Source organism: Lithobates pipiens, unplaced genomic scaffold (assembly GCF_037356315.1).
Source record: "Lithobates pipiens isolate NorthernLeopardFrog02 unplaced genomic scaffold, aLitPip1_a1.2 Scaffold_30, whole genome shotgun sequence".
Lineage (NCBI taxonomy): Eukaryota > Metazoa > Chordata > Amphibia > Anura > Ranidae > Lithobates > Lithobates pipiens.
In genome coordinates this window covers 171,526,487-171,539,227 of record NW_027507791.1, presented here as the reverse complement: position 1 = coordinate 171,539,227, position 12,741 = coordinate 171,526,487, and the positions used below count along the sequence as shown (strand labels likewise).

The following is a 12,741-nucleotide window of genomic DNA, read 5'->3' as shown; positions in this document are numbered from 1 at the left end:
TGATCTCAGAGGCTAAGCAGGGTTGGGACCTGGTTAGTACCTGGATGGGAGAACGCCTGGGATTTCTCGATGCCATAGTCTTTTTTTAAGTTGTTGGCATTGACTTATTTTTATTTTTTTTGTTTTATTCTTTTATTAAGTATAAGTAGAACAACATAAATATAACAGTCAACCATACAGCATGACCCAGGGTCACAATTACATGGTAACAAAAAATAGGCAGCCAAATAACTCTGGGTTCTCAGAGGGGAGTCCTAGAGTTTCATGCAGAAATGAGAGAAACCCCACCTCGGACATGTAGTACAGTATAACTAATGCAGCCCTGTTCGGACAAATGTAATCATGGAGAGCAACTGGGACCACAGCGAGCCAGCTTATCATGACCTATGTGAACCAGAGTAAAATATGAGCCGGTCGTGTCCAGAACCCTGGGGCTCTTCTGGGTCCCAAAGGCTAGTAAGGAGACAAGGCATAGTCAAAAGGGAGGACGGGGGAAGAAGAGAGTGCAAAGACGGAGAGAGAGGAGGGGGGGGGATGGCGGCGGGGAAAAATAGAAAAATAAAGACGAAAAGGGAGGGGGGGGGGATGCCACCGAGGGCAGACATGGCCTACGTAGGTAAACGTTAGATGTTCAGTCTTTTTCTGGGACAGGGGCGCTGCTCACCTCCCGAATGTAGTCTCAAGTACCAGAAAAATACCTCCAGGGCCTCCATGTAACACTAAATGCCTCTTCAGTGTTGTGAAGGGTGGCGGTCAATTCTTCCATCCGAAGAATATGATTGACTTTGGAATACCACAGCACTTTGGATGGGGGGCTGAGGCTGCCTCCACAGTGTGGGAATGCAGGCCCGGGCGGCGTTCAGGAGTTGCATCGGGAGGGTTTTTTTGTATTTTCGAACAGGCTGTTCGGTCAAGTGTAGAAGGCACGCTGCTGGGTTGTCTGCGATATCTACATTTCTGAGAGTTTTTATCGTCTCGGTCACCTCCACCCAAAAGTTCCTCAAGGCCAGGCATGCCCAGAAAATGTGTCCCATGGTCCCCGTATCTGAATTGCACCTCCAACAAACATCCGGGATCGATCTATTCATTTTATTCAGAAGGTATGGGACTCTATACCAGCGTGAGACTATCTTGTATCCTGATTCTTGATATTGGTTTGCGATGGAAGCTTTATGTACTAATGTCAGGATCTTGCCTATCTGTTGTGGGGTAAATGTGATGCCAATGTCCCTCTCCCATTTGTGGATAAATGGTGGGGTCGACTCCTCCTCCTGACTACTTAATAGGTTGTACAGGAGGTAGAGGGTGTGTCGCACAGGTTCCTTTTTGTGACAGATGGATTCATAGGGTGTCAGGTCTCTAGGAGTGTAGGGGGCCCTTTGTATGGCCAGAAGAAAGTGATGAAGTTGATAAGCACTAAACAAGTCAAGCGGAGGGTCAGAAAGCTTGGCGACAGTTTGCGTGGTCGGGAGCCCTCCCGAGGGCCACACCTCTCCCAGACGCTGTTTCCCCACCACTGTCAACTGTCGCAGTTTCTTGTTGGTAAATCCCGGTGGGAAGTCTGGATTACCTATAACCGGAGTCATTGGTGACGGCAGGGGAGCAATGTGTGTGCAGCGGAACAACCTCCGCACAACAGCCAACGTAGCTCCCACTACGGGGTGATCTCTGAGGTCTTTTGGTAGGGAGGACAGGAGCCACGGGGAGGTCAATAGGGGAATGGATCCATCCTCAATCTCCATCTCCACCCACTGCTTGTGTGGGCCATTACAATGCCAATCAACGACTCTCGCTAGCAGAGTCACTCTGTAGTATTGTCTCAGATCTGGGAGACCCAGACCCCCCTTGTCCTTTGGTCTGGCAAGCAATTGCAAACAGGCTCTGGGCGGTTTGCGCGGCCAAATAAAGTCCCGGAGCAGCACCTGCAGTTGTCTGAAAAAAATTGGGGGTAACCGGATCGGTAATGTCTGGAACAAGTATAAAATCCGCGGGAGGGCCGTCATTTTGAATGCATTACAGCGCCTGAACCAGGTCAGTGTTAAAGCATGCCAGTTTCCCAAATCAGATTTCAGTCTATTCAGGAGAGGGACAAAATTAAGCGGGTACAATTGCGCCAAATCCGCTGCGATGTCAACGCCCAGGTAACGTATAGATTTTTCAGCTCAGTAGAATGGAAAAGCGGAGCGTAGCCTCTTGGCCTCACCATCCGGGACCGATATATTCAATACAGCCAAAGGTGCAATTGATTTTATAGTTTGATAGGCTGCCGTATCGCCGGAGAGCCGCGAGTATATTGGGAAGCGAAATGTGTGGATTGGAGACAAAAGAAATTAGATCGTTAGCGTACGCCGCAATTTTGTGGTGTGCCGAGGGTTTGGATATGCCAGTAATATTCGGGTCATTCCGAACGTGACACATAAGTGGTTCCAGTGTCAGAATAAAAATTAGGGGAGACAGAGGGCACCCCTGCCTCATCCCATTAGTGATGGGGAAAGAGTCCGAGCACTCTGAAAGCACCCAATCTCGTCTGATCTTGGAGGCTAAGAAGAGTCAGGCCTGGTTAGTACCTGGATGGGAGACCACCTGGGAATACCAGTTATTGTAGGCTTCTTTTTATGTTGTTGGCCTTGATTCGTTTTTTTTTTTTTTCGCTTGTTTCCCAAGGTGACCATCTTGGCATTTGTCAAGAGGGTTGAGAGTGCCCAAAGAGTTCGCTTACAGCAGCATCACCCTGAAAGAGCCCTATCTCTTCTCATCTCTGAGGCTAAGAAGGGTTGGGCCTAGTTAGTCCCTGGATGGGAGATGGCTTTGGAATACCAGGTGCCGTAGTCTTCTTTTTATGTTGTTGACATTGACCTGTTTTTTTTTCGCTTGTTTCCCAAGGTGACTATCTTGGCATTTGTCAAGAGGGTTGAGAGTGCCCAAAGAGATTGCCTATGGGCACATAAGCCTGAAAGCGCCCGATCTCCTCTGATCTCAGAGGCTAAACAGGGTCGGGCCTTGCTAGTACCTGGATTGGAGACCACCTGGGAATACTAGGTGCTGGAGGCTTATTTTTATGTTGTTGGCGTTGACTTGTTTTTTTGTTTACCAAGGTGACCATCTTGGTGTTTGTCAAGAGGGTTGAGAGTGCTTGAAGAGCTCGCCTATGGCCACATAACCCTGAAAGCACCAGATCTCGTCTGTTCTCAGAGACTAAACAGGGTCGGGCCTTGTTAATACCTGGATGGGAGACCACCTGGGAATACTAGGTGCTGTAGACTTCTTCTCATGTTGTTGGCGTTGACTTGATTTTTTTGTTTGTTTCCCAAGGTGACCATATTGGCGTTAGTCAAGGTTGAGAGTGCCTGAAGAAATCTCCTACGGCCACACCACCCTGAAAGAGCCCAATCTTATCTGATCTCAGAGGCTAAGCAGGGTTGGGACCAGTTTAGTACCTGGATGGGAGACCGCCTGGGATTTCCAGATGCCGTAGGCTTCTTTTTATGTTGTGGCCATTGACCTATTTTTTTCCGCTTGTTTCCAAGGTGACCATCTTGGTGTTTGTCAAGAGAGTTGAGAGTGCCTGAAGATATTGGCTACGGCCACATCACACTGAATCTGTTCCATCTCATCTGATCTTGGAGGCTAAGCAGGGTCCGGCCTGGTTAATGCCTGGATGGGAGACCGCCTGGGAATACCAGGTGTCGTAGGCTTCTTTTTTTTTCAAATATAATTTTTTCTCCAAATAGGGGAAGACGGTCCCCCAAGTACATAATGCAACAGAGAAATACAGAGCAAAAAGCAGCTGAACAATACTTGATACAGGTATATTCGCAACTGTGAGTCTGCCTTCCATCAATCACAATGATTCGAGGCACGGATAAAGTACTGTACCAAGATCCAGGGTCACACAAACCCCAGGTCCCTCCGGCATAATCCATCCAGAGGGGGGTGTGGGGCCGTCATTCCCAATTTTCCACTCTTTCCAAAAGAGAGAGGGGGTGGAGGGGGTGAGAGATAGGCGAGGAAGGCCGAAAAGAGAAGGGTTGAAAGATCAGAAAAGGAGAAGAGGGGACGAGACACGATGGCAGCCACTGTCCAAGGGGCCAGTCAAGGAAAGCTCAGAGCACTAAGGCGATAGCAGGCGACATCCTTCTAGCGAGAATATAAAGGTATTCCAGATGTCTCAGGTTTGTTTAAAAAATTCTTGTTTACCTTGTGATGTGAGGATCAAGTCCTCCATTTTTTTTAATGTCCTCTATTTTCCTAAGCCAGTGAGTAATGAAAGGGGGGAACATTTTTTCCAATAGAGAGGGATGCAGGATTTCGCCGCATTAATCACATGCCGTAAAATAGATTTTTTTGTACTTCTTAATGGGAATCTGTGAATGGTACAAGAGAAAGAATGCAGCCTCTTCCTGGATGGAGAAGTCTGTGAATTTTTGTGTCATGCATCGGATCTCTGTCCAGAAGTCCACCAAGCTGAGGCAGGACCAAAAAATGTGCAGCAACGTGCCCTCTTCTTCTCCACACCTCCAGCATATGTTCGAGGAAGAGGGGAAACATTTCTGCAGCTTTGATGGTGTCAAATACCACCTGGTGAGAAGTTTAAAATTCGTCTCCTGTATCTTCGTGCACAGCGACATTTTGAGAGCCAAAGTGATAATGCGTTGTCTCTGTGCTGGGGAAAATTAGCAATTAAGGTCCTTTTCCCAGTTGGCCAGACAGGTTAAGTGTGGGTAATCTGTTTGAGAGAGAATGTGGGCCAAAGGGCCTTCGCTCCTGCATAGAGTCTCAAACTCCGTCTGAGGGCGGGCGAACGTTTGAGGATTGGGGATGGAATGGAGAAAATGATGTCGTTGCGCCGCTCTCCAAAAAGGCAGTTGGAAAAGCCCTGTCGGATCTGTTAGGGTTGAGAAAGAAGGCCATTTTCCATCAATGACGAATTTAGACGCATTGTCTAGGTTGGAATTTCTAAGTGGGTCCCCAGTTCAAAGATTGGATGGCCACGTATAGGGAATAGGGGGGAAGTCAAAGACGTGAGTGTGTTTTGGGTAGCGATCAGGTGACTGACTTTCAACTAAGCCCCTATAGTGGGATGTGACATAAATTCTGTGGGTAAATACTTATAGCACTACATGGCGCTTCTTAGCGGGATTCGGGAGTGAGCTTAGAAAGTTTGTTTCGATTCCAGTCCAATACACGCCCCAGATGGGAGGCCAGGTAGTAGCGTCGCAAGTTAGGGAGAACCAACCCTCCCTGTTGTTTAGACAATGTCAGCTGTGACCGCTTAAGTCTGGGATTTTTGTGGGCCCAGTTAAATTGAGTGAGCAAGGATTGAGCTTGCTTAAAAAACAGGACTGGAATCTGGATCGGGAGAGCTTGGAAAAGATAAGTAAATTTAGGGAGTATGTTCATTTTAATGAGATTGCATCTGCTGAACCAGGAATGGAGGCCAGAATGCCACCCGTGAAGCAAACTGCGGATCTTAGTGACAAGGGGTGGGGGGAAGTTCAACATAAACGTACGCGCGATGTCCGGTGGAATGTAAGTACGTGAGTATATCTTACTTATCCATGCCAGCATCCGTTCACTCAGACCTATATGGCGAAGGACCGAGAACATTAATGTCCATTTGACCCGATCAAAAGCCTTCTCGGCATCAGTACTCATGAAAAGACAAGGGGTCCCAGATGACTTTGCTTTACGGATCAGGGTAAGCACCTTAGTGGTGTTGTCCCTATCTTCCCTGGTGGGAATAAAACCTAACTGGTCAATATCAGTACTCATGAAAAGACAAGGGGTCCCAGATGACTTTGCTTTACGGATCAGGGTAAGCACCTTAGTGGTGTTGTCCCTATCTTCCCTGGTGGGAATAAAACCTAACTGGTCAATATGTATAAGGGACTACAAGTGATGTGCCAATCACGTGGCGAGGAGTTAGAGAATAGTTTTAGGACCGAATTTTGGAGGGAAATGGGTCTGTAGCTCCCACATAGGCCTGGGTCTTTGCCCTCCTTAGGTATCAACGAGATGTGGGCTCTAAGGGTATCCTCAGGAAAATCCCCATTCGAGCTCAGAGTATTAAATAAATTCACCAAGCGCGGGCCGAGAATAGGGAGGAAGGTCTTAAAGTATTGTGCGGTATATCCGTCAGGGCCCGGAGCCTTACCCACCTTTGGAGGTCCCACGGCCGTCTGGACTTCTTCCAGTGTGATCGGGTCCTCCAAGTACTCCCGTGATTCCGATGAGAGGGTTGGTAGACCAGAACCGGTTACATATCTGTCTATATTGTCCTGTCCAGACCCTGAATCGGGCAGGTTGTAGAGATCAGAGTAACATTTTTCAAAGACTTCGACTATTTGGGTTGGGGTAGAGGCCCTCTGGCCATTCTCATCTATCAACTGTGGTATGTAAGAGCCAGATTTCAACTCCTTTACCGACCTGGCTAAGATTTTTCTGCATTTGTCCTCTGACTCCTACGTCAGTTTACGACAAAACTGGAGTGCCGCTTTCGCTTTATAATGGAGTAGGACAGCAATATGGGTATGGAGTGTCCCCAATTCAATCTCTAAGGTCCGTAAGGGGGTATGTTTATGTTTCGCTTCCACAGAGGCAAGTTCACGAAACAGATTAGCAAGCTGTTCCTTCCATGTTCGTTTGATGCGCGCCCCGTGCCTGATAAGTACCCTGCGGAGTACTGACTTGTGAGCCTCCCAAATTATCCCCGGGTCACAGTCCTGCTTTCGTTTTTTTGGAAATAAAGGTCCAATTCCCTGGTCACATCTGCTAAAACTTCCGGTATCTGGAGCAGGCTCTCATTAAGGTGCCAGAATAGAGACCTAGGTGAGGGGTAGGGAGCGAGGAGCAAGAGGCAGAAGTGTCAACCGATGGCGAAAGGGGACATTAAAGTCCCCACCTAATATCAATTGGCCCTCCCGAAAGTCACATCATCTGTGCAGGGTAGTTCTGAGGAACGTGTCTTGGTGATCATTGGGAGCGTACACAGTGGCAAATGTAAAAAGGCGCTCTCCAATGTGGCCCCTAAGAAAAAGATATTGGCCCCCAGGGTCCACCAGAGAATCCTGGAGAACCCAGGGGAGCCTGCTAGAGATCAGAATGGAGAGGAGGGGTTAGTAGAGTGGTAGACCTTAGGGAAGGATCTCGACCATAGAAAGGGGAGGCTAGTATTTTTAAAATGTGTTTCTTGTATAAAGGCCACATCAGTACAGGATGTGTTCAGTTCTCACAGGAGGATCCACCGTTTTTCAGGGGAGTTCAGTCCCTTAACGTTTAGAGAGGTGACCTTGACTGAGTCTGCCATTGCTCCTCGGGGAGGGGGGGGGGGACATCAGAGAAAAGCAAAGAAAGTTGAACCAAGGTAGGTTTTGGGTAGGTAATGCATGGTGGGAACTAAGGGGGAGAAAGGAAGGGCAAATGCAAGGAAAGGTAAAGGGAAAAAGAGGCCGGGCACCTCAACCCCAGGGGGAGAGGGAAATTAAGGGTTGTCCGCACTCAACAGTACAGGAAGGGTATACTAAAACAGCACAATTATGCTATAGCGCTTACCAGATGTACACTGGGTTTAACGCGCTGTCCTACTTGGGTAATTGGGTAGACAGGTTGGAGAGGGAGCCCCCGAATCCTAGTCCCCCCAGCCCCGGCAGTGGTAAATGTCACGTCTGATACCGGTATGCAAATAAAAGACAATCAGTAACATCAAAGAAACAAAAAACAATAGTATAACCAAAACAGAGGTAGAGCATATAACTGTTAGCACTGAGGGGTCTCCTCGGCTCGCCCTAAACGTAGGCATGCACGAGGGAGCCCGTCACAACAGAAAAGGCATCACAGAATGGGATCCACCACCCCCCGTCCCATACCCCTAAAGTACATGCAGTCCCCAAACAAATGCCTTTCTCCCTTTGGCAGATTGTCCTCTCCTTACCCCCGCTCCCCCGTCCACGCCCCGGGGGGAAAAGGGGCAGGGAAGGGGGGAAAGGGGGAGTGGAAGGGGGGAAAGGGGGAGTGGAAGGGGGAAAGGGGGAGGGAAAGGAGGGAAGGGAAGGGTGGGAAGGGGGGGAAGGGAGGGGGGAAACAGGGGAGAGGGGACAAACATGCAGAAATGTCAAGTCCTTTAGCGCACTCCCACCAGCAAACACCCGGACCCCATAAATTTCAACTCCTCCCCTCCATGGTCACCACATCAAGATGAAAGAGAAGCAGCCCTGGTCGGTGCATGGAAAACCCGGCAGGCAAGGGGCTGGGGCCACCATCCCTCCATCCAATGGGAGACTTCACCCGAGCAGCAGTCCTGGGGCCCGCCAATTAGTGTCTCTCCTGCATCTCCAGAGGGAGGCTGGGACTGCCCAAACAGTAAGGGGTAAATCCTCCAGGGGGGTCCAGAGTCACCCTGGAGGGAAGCAGTGTCTCGTACCAATAGGCTCAATAAATAAGTCATCCAGGGTCCCCGAAAGCTGCAGAAGGCAATGTCGGCAAAGAGTAGGTGGGAGCCAGAGGGGGGGACAAGGGGCACATCCAGGGGGAGGGGACACATATGCGGGAATGTCAAGCACTTCCAGTACAGCGCATTAGGTATCACTCAGACCCCCCAAAGTGCAAATCCCCCATCTAAGGTCAAGACTCCAGAAGGGAAGATGAGCCGCCCTGGTCTGTACATGAAAGAACCTGCTGCCAAGGGGTTGGGGCCATCATCCCTTCCTCCAATGGGAGATGCCACCGGCATGACAGCCCCGTGTCCTGTCAAGTGGTGCCCCTCTGACAATGTCGTTGTGGTATATGTGGAGCATCCAGGGAGAGGCAGGGACCACCCAAACAGTGAGGGGTAAAGCCTCCAAGGGGGACCATTGTCAGACAGGAGGATAGCGGTGTCTTGTACAAGTTGGTTAATTAGACAAGTCATCCAGTGTGTTTCTGTGAGCAGCGGAAAGAAAGGTCGGTAAGGATTATGAATGGGTGGGGGCCAGGGAGTGCATAAAACTGCCACCAGATGACCGGGGCAGAGAGGGCAAGGGGATGAAAGTCAGATCTGGTAGGTGGGGGCGGGGGTGAGGAGTGTCCCTCATATTACTCACATTGGCCATACCTTGAAGCTGAGCGCTCTGCATACCCAGGACGTTCTTCTGTATAATCTAGCCTATCTGTACACATTAGTCGGTCCTCTGTATATACTAGTCTGTCTGTATACACTAGTGTATACAGATAGGCTAGATTATACAGAAGAACGTCCTGGGTATGCAGAGATGGAGGCTAGGGTATACAGAGAGAGAGGCTAGAGTATGCATACTTGCTAGTGTATACAGACGGACTAGTGTATACAGAAGACCGGCTAGTTTATATAGGGAGGCTAATGTGTGCAAAAGACAGGCTAGTGTATACAAATAGGCTAGATTATAGAGAAGAACATCTTGGGTATGCAGAGAGAGCGGCTGGGTTACACAGAGAGGCTGCTGTATGCAGACTTGCTAGTGTATACAGACGGACTAGTGTATACAGAGAGGCTTGGGTTTACAGAGAGCTAATGTATAAAGAGCAGCTAGTGTATACAAAAGACATCCAAGGGTATACAGAGAGACTCGTGTATGCAGAAGACCGGCTAGTTTATACAGAGAGGCTAAAGTGTACAAAACACAGGCTAGATTATACAGAAGAACGTCCTGGGTATGCAGAGATGGAGGCTAGGGTATACAGAGAGAGAGTGAGGCTGGGTTACACAGAGAGGCAGGAGTATGCAGACTTGCTAGGGTATACAGAGAGCGAGGCTAGAGTATGCATACTTGCTAGTGTATACAGGTGGACTAGTGTATACAGAAGACCGGTTAGTTCATGGTCACCACATCAAGATGAAAGAGGAGCAGCCCTGGTCGGTGCATGGAAAATCCGGCAGGCAAGGGGCTGGTGCCACCATCCCTCCATCCAATGGGAGGCTTCACCCGAGCAGCAGTCCTGGGGCCCGCCAATTAGTGTCTCTCCTGCATCGCCATCGGGGGCTGTGTAGAGAATCCAGAGGGAGGCTGGGACCGCCCAAACAGTAAGGGGTAAATCCTCCAGGGGGGTCCAGAGTCACCCTGGAGGGAAGCAGTGTCTCATACCAATAGGCTCAATAAATAAGTCATCCAGGGTCCCCGAAAGCTGCAGAAGGCAATGTCGGCAAAGAGTAGGTGGGAGCCAGAGGGGGGGACAAGGGGCGCATCCAGGGGGAGGGGACACATATGCGGGAATGTCAAGCCCTTCCAGTACAGCGCATTAGGTATCACTCAGACCCCCCAAAGTGCAACTCCCCCATCTAAGGTGAAGACTCCAGAAGGGAAGATGAGCCGCCCTGGTCTGTACATGAAAGAACCTGCTGCCAAGGGGTTGGGGCCATCATCCCTTCCTCCAATGGGAGATGCCACCGGAATGAAAGCCCCGTGTCCTGTCAAGTGGTGCCCCTCTGACAATGTCGTTGTGGTATACAGTGACTACAAGTAGTATTCAACCCCCTGCAGATTTAGCAGGTTTGATAAGATGCAAATAAGTTAGAGCCTTCAAACTTTAAACAAGAGCAGGATTTATTAACAGATGCATAAATCTTACAAACCAAAAAGTTATGTTGCTCAGTTAAATTTTAATAAATTTTAAACATAAAAGTGTGGGTCAATTATTATTCAACCCCTATGTTTAATATTTTGTGGAATAACCCTTGTTTGCAATTACAGCTAATAATCGTCTTTTATAAGACCTGATCAGGCCGGCACAGGTCTCTGGAGTTATCTTGGCCCACTCCTCCATGCAGATCTTCTCCAAGTTATCTAGGTTCTTTGGGTGTCTCATGTGGACTTTAATCTTGAGCTCCTTCCACAAGTTTTCAATTGGGTTAAGGTCAGGAGACTGACTAGGCCACTGCAACACCTTGATTTTTTCCCTCTTGAACCAGGCCTTGGTTTTCTTGGCTGTGTGCTTTGAGTCGTTGTCTTGTTGGAAGATAAAATGACGACCCATCTTAAGGTCCTTGATGGAGGAGCGGAGGTTCTTGGCCAAAATCTCCAGGTAGGCCGTGCTATCCATCTTCCCATGGATGCGGACCAGATGGCCAGGCCCCTTGGCTGAGAAGCAGCCCCACAGCATTATGCTGCCACCACCATGCTTGACTGTAGGGATGGTATTCTATGGGTCGTATGCAGTGCCATCCAGTCTCCAAACGTCACGTGTGTGGTTGGCACCAAAGATCTCGATCTTGGTCTCATCAGACCAGAGAACCTTGAACCAGTCTGTCTCAGAGTCCTCCAAGTGATCATGAGCAAACTGTAGACGAGCCTTGACATGGCGCTTTGAAAGTAAAGGTACCTTACGGGCTCGTCTGGAACGGAGACCATTGCGGTGGAGTACGTTACTTATGGTATTGACTGAAACCAATGTCCCCACTGCCATGAGATCTTCCCGGAGCTCCTTCCTTGTTGTCCTTGGGTTAGCCTTGACTCTTTGGACAGCCTGGCCTCGGCACGGGAGGAAACTTTCAAAGGCTGTCCAGCCCGTGGAAGGCTAACAGTAGTTCCATAAGCCTTCCACTTCCGGATGATGCTCCCAACAGTGGAGACAGGTAGGCCCAACTCCTTGGAAAGGGTTTTGTACCCCTTGCCAGCCTTGTGACCCTCCACGATCTTGTCTCTGATGGCCTTGGAATGCTCCTTTGTCTTTCCCATGTTGACCATGTATGAGTGCTGTTCACAAGTTTGGGGAGGGTCTTAAATAGTCAGAAAAGGCTGGAAAAACAGATAATTAATCCAAACATGTGAAGCTCATTGTTCTTTGTGCCTGAACTACTTCTTAATACTTTAGGGGAACCAAACAGAATTCTGTTGAATTGAGGGGTTGAATAATAATTGACCCTCTGAATAAACTTTTCACTATTTAAAAAAAAATTAAACAAAGAAATAACATTCTTTTTTGCTGCAGTGCATTTCACACTTCCAGGCTGATCTACAGTCCAAATGTCACAATGCCAAGTTAATTCCGAATGTGTAAACCTGCTAAATCTGCAGGGGGTTGAATACTACTTGTAGGCACTGTATGTGGAGCATCCAGGGAGAGGCAGGGACCACCCAAACAGTGAGGGGTAAAGCCTCCAAGGGGGACCGGTGTCAGACAGGAGGATAGCTGTGTCTTGTACAAGTTGGTTAATTAGACAAGTCATCCAGTGTGTTTCTGTGAGCAGCGGAAAGAAAGGTCGGTAAGGATTATGAATGGGTGGGGGCCAGGGAGTGCATAAAACTGCCACCAGATGACCGGGGCAGAGAGGGCAAGGGGATGAAAGTCAGATCTGGTAGGTGGGGGCGGGGGTGAGGAGTGTCCCTCATATTACTCACATTGGCCATACCTTGAAGCTGAGCGCTCTGCATACCCAGGACGTTCTTCTGTATAATCTAGCCTATCTGTACACATTAGTCGGTCCTCTGTATACACTAGTCTGTCTGTATACACTAGTGTATACAGATAGGCTAGATTATACAGAAGAACGTCCTGGGTATGCAGAGATGGAGGCTAGGGTATACAGAGAGAGAGGCTAGAGTATGCATACTTGCTAGTGTATACAGACGGACTAGTGTATACAGAAGACCGGCTAGTTTATATAGGGAGGCTAATGTGTGCAAAAGACAGGCTAGTGTATACAAATAGGCTAGATTATAGAGAAGAACATCTTGGGTATGCAGAGAGAGCGGCTGGGTTACACAGAGAGGCTGCTGTATGCAGACTTGCTAG

At 48.9% G+C, this 12,741-nt stretch overlaps 2 pseudogenes; both read left to right on the top strand.

The window, feature by feature from the left end:
- Positions 1-3,144: 3,144 nt before the first annotated feature.
- Positions 3,145-3,263, top strand: LOC143949604 (5S ribosomal RNA; annotated as a pseudogene).
- Positions 3,264-3,358: 95 nt separating this feature from the next.
- On the top strand, positions 3,359-3,478 carry LOC143949823 (5S ribosomal RNA; annotated as a pseudogene).
- Positions 3,479-12,741: the final 9,263 nt, after the last annotated feature.